Source organism: Gavialis gangeticus, unplaced genomic scaffold (assembly GCF_001723915.1).
Source record: "Gavialis gangeticus isolate Ggan-Ray unplaced genomic scaffold, GavGan_comp1, whole genome shotgun sequence".
Classification (NCBI taxonomy): Eukaryota; Metazoa; Chordata; order Crocodylia; family Gavialidae; genus Gavialis; species Gavialis gangeticus.
The window spans coordinates 7,842,487-7,848,755 of record NW_017729028.1 but is presented as its reverse complement, the minus strand read 5'-3'; positions in this window follow the sequence as shown (position 1 = coordinate 7,848,755).

Below are 6,269 nucleotides of genomic sequence, written 5' to 3'. Positions count from 1 at the left end.
TGGCAATACGATCCCTAATGAGCGGTCCTTCTCAGTTTCTTCTTTTATTTGTTGTAGCCTCCTGTCTGCGATTGGAAGTGAACTAACAATCAAGTCGACATAGGCTTGCATCTGTGTCTCAGAGGTCTTTTCTGTCCAGTAGAGGCTATTGCCCTGGACAGCACCTCTGCTGTAAACAGTAACTTGTTGGGTGTGTAGTTTACAACTAAGGTATACTTCTGCAGCTTAATCATCATTCTTTGAATCCTTAAGGTGCAGTAGTTCAGAGGCTTGCAAAACAGTGCTATCAAGGGCTTGTGGTCTGTTTCTACACTCACTTTCTGCCCATAAAAATATTGATTGAATCTCTGGCATGCAAACAAAACTCCTAACAACTCTTTCTCAATCTGTGCATACCTGCTTTCTGCCTCAGTTAGTGATTTAGTTGCATATGCAACAGGTTGCCATCGGTTGTCAAAATTCTTCAGTAGCACAGCACCTAATCCCAACTGTAAAGCATCTGTTGATATCTGTGTCAGGGAAAAATTTCTGATTAGATGCTGACAACACAGAGAGTTAGAGGTAACATGCGCAGGCAGGCCTAGTAATGGAAAATTCCACTGAGTGCCCAGCATGTGCCCCCTGGGTGACCTAAGGGCCTGTCAATCATGCGTGACCTACTTTTCCCTCAGGCGCATGCTCAGTATCTCACAGAATCTGATGCGCACATGCTCAGTCACAACCAGAGCATGACGTAATCGATCCAGAAAGTTCCACCAGAACAGCAGCCTGATTGGCTATGAGGCTGCTACAAAAGCTTGTGAGCCCCACCCAGGGGAGGAGACCCGCTCAACTGACTGACAGAGGCTGACCTGTCAGGGACTTGTCCTGTCAGGAGAGATCTTACCTGGAAGCAGAGGCTGCGGCTGCAGGGACTGCTCTCCAGGAGGACTTACCAGCCCATTGGTCTCCTCCCTCGGTGTACTCGGCGACTTGATTCAGTTTTGTATTACATTCTGATCCTTCAGTTACTGGACTGATTGGCTTTTGACCCAGACTACGATTGTGCTTATCCTCAACTTACTTCGATTACGGCTCATCTCGACACACCCGGCTTCTGACCTCGGCATTGGCTACCATCACTTCTCTTCGTTGTCCGCTTGGACTGGCGTCACAACATTTGTTCTCGTTATTCGTTTACCCATCCTATGAGCTGTTGACCAGCCCTGGGACTAGCGAGTGGGCAGCCGCCCCTATCCTTCGGGGTAGATCGCAAGGGCTCGCTCGTGAACCCCGTGGGCCAACAGACCCCTTTGTTGTCGTTAGTTCTCGTTTTGTCTATTTACCCGCGCAACTGTAACTGAAGCAAGCAGCTCTGCCTACACAACTAAGCGTAAGTCAATAAATCTCATTTATTTTGAAACCACATACGAATCTGTGCCACTCAGAACTCCTTGCCACTAATCCCGCCTGTTTCGCATTCAATCCGCCACCCCAGCCCACCATGACACTGGGGCCTGGTTCATCCCCCCGGGACAATCTGTATTGGTTTCCCAGGAGTATAGGATTTTAATACAGCTTCTTGTATTAATTGTTGCTTCAATACCTTCCATGCTTCCTCCTGTTCTGGATTCCAGCACCATTCATTTTTAATCTCAAGAAGCATCCTTAGAGGTACTGCTGTTGTAGACAGGTTTGGTATGAACCTTCTAAGATAATTTACCATTCCCAAAAAGCATTGCAGGTCTTCTTTTGACTGGTGGTGTGGCATCATTTCTATAGCCTGAATTTTCTTCTTGTCCAGTTCACCCCTTCTTTAGAAAAAAATGTCTCCCACAAATGTCAATTCTGTAGCTCCAAAAACACATTTCTGTCTATTGAGTTTCAAATTTGCAGCCCTAGTTGCCTCCAACACCTCTCGGAGCTTACGATCATGCTCTTGGTGGAGCCCCAAATGATGATATTATCCATAGAGGTGTCTACACATGGAATCTGCTCATAAATCATATGTATATTTTGTGATACACCTCTGGAGCTGAAGCTATACTGAAAGATAACTGCATAAACTGATATCTTCCAAATGGAGTATTGAATGTGTATGATTTAGAACTTTCCTCTGTTAACTTCAGCTGCCAGAATCCCGATGAAGTATCTAATTTACTGAAGAACCGCGCATTTGCAAATGGAGCCATAATCTCTTCTCTGGTGGGCAACTTAAAATGTTCTCTCTCTATGGACTTATTGAGATCCCTTGCTTCCAAGCATATCCGCGGCTGTCCATTATTCTTCTCCACAATTACTAGGGAGTTCACGCACTCTGTTGGCTCCTCAATTTTCTGTATTACTTGGGCTTCCTCCAGCCTTTTTAGCTCTGCCTTTAGTTTATCACAGAGGGCAAAGGGCACTGCATGGGTGTATAACTGAGGGGACCTGTTTATTTATCTGAATTGTATGTTTCCCAGGTAAGCAACCAAGGCCTTGAAACAAATCTTGATATTTCAAGAGAAGGTCCTCATAACCCGAGCCAGAGTGTTTTAATGCAAGCACCCATTTAACCAAATTGAGCTTTTCACAAGCTGCTAGGCCCAAAATAGGTGTCACCTCCTTAGGTACTACAATGAATGCAGAATTGTACACCACATTGTTATGTTTGATGGTGGCTAGGCACTTTCCCTTGACTGGTATCTTCGCTCCTGAATAGGCAGTTATGATTACTTTTGTAGGCCTCAGTTTTGGTTTACTTTTTAGCCTTCTATAATCTTGCTCCGGTAAAATGTTCACCTGAGCCGCTGTATCCAGTTTGAATGGAATCATTATGCCATGCACTTTCAGTGGCAGGATCCAGTCCTTCTCAGTAGCTCTGCTTGATTCTACTGTATCTGTATTATAATCGCCCTCTGGAGTATCTTCAGCTGTATGCACCTGGACTTTATGGGCTTGCACTTCGCAACATTTGGCAAAATGATTATTCTTATCACAATTAAAGCAGAGCTTTCCTAATGCAGCACATCATTTGGAGCCATGCTGCATTCCACACCGGCTGCATGCTTGCTTGTCCCTTAGTAGTTGTGGCAGCTGGGGCGACCTCCATCTGAAGTGGCCGTTTCTGTCTGTCTTTACTAGGTATTGCATGGACAATGCCTTCAGCTCTTTGGCCTGAGCCTTCACAGTTTCAGATGCTATACAAACCTGTATAGTTTTTTGTAGGAATATGTCTCCTTCCCATAGCAGCTTCTCTCTTAATTCATTGCCTATAATGCCACAACTGATTCTATCCCTGATCAGAGAATCTGTTATGTCTCTCAAAATACAGGTCTTGCAGGCCTTTTTAACTCTGGTCTTACAGGCCTTTTTAACTCTGTGATATAATGCTCTCTATTTTCATCTGCATTTTGCATGCACATAAAAAAAATGTCTTTCAAAAGTCTCATTGTGTTTTGGCACACAATATTCTTCAAATTTGTTCAATATCTCATTTAACTTCATGTTCTGGCATGGAGCAAATGTAAAGTTGTTGTGCACCTCAAGCGCTTCTTCCCCTACGACAGGAAAATGGATGATTTAACTTCATCTGTTTTCTCTTCTGCTGCTATAGCAGCTAAATACTACTCAAACCTTTGTCTAAATTTTCTCCAATTCTCAGCTATATTGCCTGACAATGAAAAGCAAGAAGGGGCTTGTAACACATCCATGTTTAACTGTCTCTCTGAGCTGGTTACACTTCTGCCTTACAGAGACGGGACTGTACTCGCAGAGGCCTTTGTTCCTTGCTGAGTGTAGCTTCCAGGCTCTGAATTACCCACTTTCTGCTAGGGATAATGCTGCAGATCTATCCAATCTTCCCCATTCACCACTGCTGACACTAAGTAATGATTTAGGTCCCACAGCGAATAATGACAACTATGAATGAGGAAGAGAACTGACCTTTAATGATACCACAGCAGGGGGTTCCTCTAGCACAGACTATGTGGCTGCCCCGATCTTGATTTCTCCTTACTCTCCAGGGATCATGTTCAAATTCCTCATGTGATAAGACATTCCCTTGTAAGGCACTGTCTCCAAAGTCTAACTCTTATCACTACACTCATGAGAATCAGGTCCTGCAATTTGGAAGCTTCTGCCAGTTGTTTAAAGAAGGCTTCATCCACCTCCTTCTCCTGGTTTGGAGGCCTGTAGCAGGTGCCCACCATAACTTCCCCTCTGACCTTTATCCAGAGGCTTTCAACAGGCTTACCTGCCACTTCATATTGCACCGCATAACACATGTACTATGTTTAGGGCAACACCTCCTCCTTTTTTCCCCTGCCTATACTTCCTGAACAAGCTATACCCAACTGTGACTGTACTCTAGTCTCGTGGAGTATCCCGCCATGTCTCAGTAATCCCAGTTACATCACAATTCTGCTCTTGTACTAGGATTTCCGATTCTTCCTTTTTGTTCCCCATGCTTCTTGCATTAGTAAGTAAACATTTCAGTGACCTAACTGACTGTAATAACCTCTCCCTGGGAACAATGCTAAGATTTTCAATATTGCTTCCCCCTACTAAGTTTTTATCCTGATCCCCAGGCTCTTTACTTACCTCTGGGCTTTTGTCTCCGTATCCCAGTGAACTCAGTTTAAAGCTCTCCTCACTAGGTGAGCGAGCCTATACACAAAGACAATCTTCCCTCCTTTCATCAGATGGATTCTGTGTCTCCCCAGCAGTCCATCTTCCTGAAACACCACCCCCTAGTTGAAGAAACCAAAACCAAACATACGTGTTCTGATGAAGAGGCTGCAACCCTGAGAAGAGGCCCTCAATGGTTGCTTGAATCTACTTCATATTCCTGAACACTTCAACCACACAGGTCCATGTGACCAGCTGACCATCCTGCACCAGGGACTTGAGCCCTTCCTTGTACTTGTGAGGAAGACCTAGGATACCCAATCACAATTTAGGAAGATGCATTTAGCCAAGAGGATTTGGTAGTCTCTGGCAAGTATTGTAGGCTGGCTGAGGAAGACAAGTTATGGCCAGAGTTCCCACTTTTCAGTCTTCATCCTTAGGTATTCCTTTGCACATCCCTTGTTGTTTAGACTTCTCCTGGACAATGCCATGGCCAAAGATCCTTATTTCAACTGGTTATACAAATATCTGAACCCCTCAGAGACTTAGGAGAGCTTGTACATCTTCTTCAAGATGGATATCCCACAGATTAGGGTCTGCCAAAGCTCTCTGCCTGTTTCTATTATACCTTTGTTTGGAGGTATCATTAACACTAAGAGGGTAGTAAAATACTGGAACAGGTTTCTCAGAGCAGTTGTGGAACCTCCATACTTGGAGGTTTTCAAGACCTGGCTAGACAAAACTTTGGATGATCTAGTTGGGGATGGTCCTGCTGACCTCCAGAGGTCCCTTCCAACCCTAATTTTCTATGATTCTATGGTTAACTTGTCAGCAACTGATGAGTACAGTATGCCCACAAGTGCATGAGACCTCTATTTTGACTGTAGTTTGCAAGGCATCAGGCACTTGCTTGAAAAGTTCTTGGAAGATCTGATAGTTATTGAGCAAAGTTGGAACAACTCAGTTTGTCCTGAGTTCAGTCGTTAGCACTGACAGGGCAAGGTCTAATGCACAACTCCTGTGTTGCCAGCCTTGACACCAAAACATTTTATGTTGACTATTTTGATGTTTGGCCATGAGCACGTGACATACCAGAGTCCTTGGAAAATTGCACTGACATCACACAGTGGCCACATGGTGCCAGGACATCTGTGGGACCTATCTTGGCCTTTGAACTGCCTTTTAACCTGGATTAACCTGGAACCAACAAGTGTTTCTGGTCACCATAGGACAATGCTGTTTCTTTATGCTTTCCTCCTTCAGAAAACTGAGTAGAGAATGACAGGAAAGCCATGCCCAACTCCATAGCAGAGGAATAAGTCTTCATTTATACCAAATAGGCTCAGGAACCCAGAGTGCTCTCAGTAGTCAGGTGGTGTGCGTAGACGAAATGAGGGGCATGTGTGCACGACACTTTGAAGCAGGTTAAATTCTTTTGCATCACTTTAATAGTGTTGGTGTTTGCACTTGTCAGAGGCATATTGCACATTAGTTCCAGCTGATTTAGCACATTTGGTGGCATAATGTGCCTTAAATGACTTTGGGGTGCAGCAAACTAAAACACCTCCGAGGAGTTTTAGTTTGCTGCCCTACAGCTGTGGAGCGAAGCACTGGGCTCCATGAGGCTCAGGGACTGTGCAGGCAGCCCAGCAGCAGTGCGCCTGATTTTTTTTTTTTTTTTT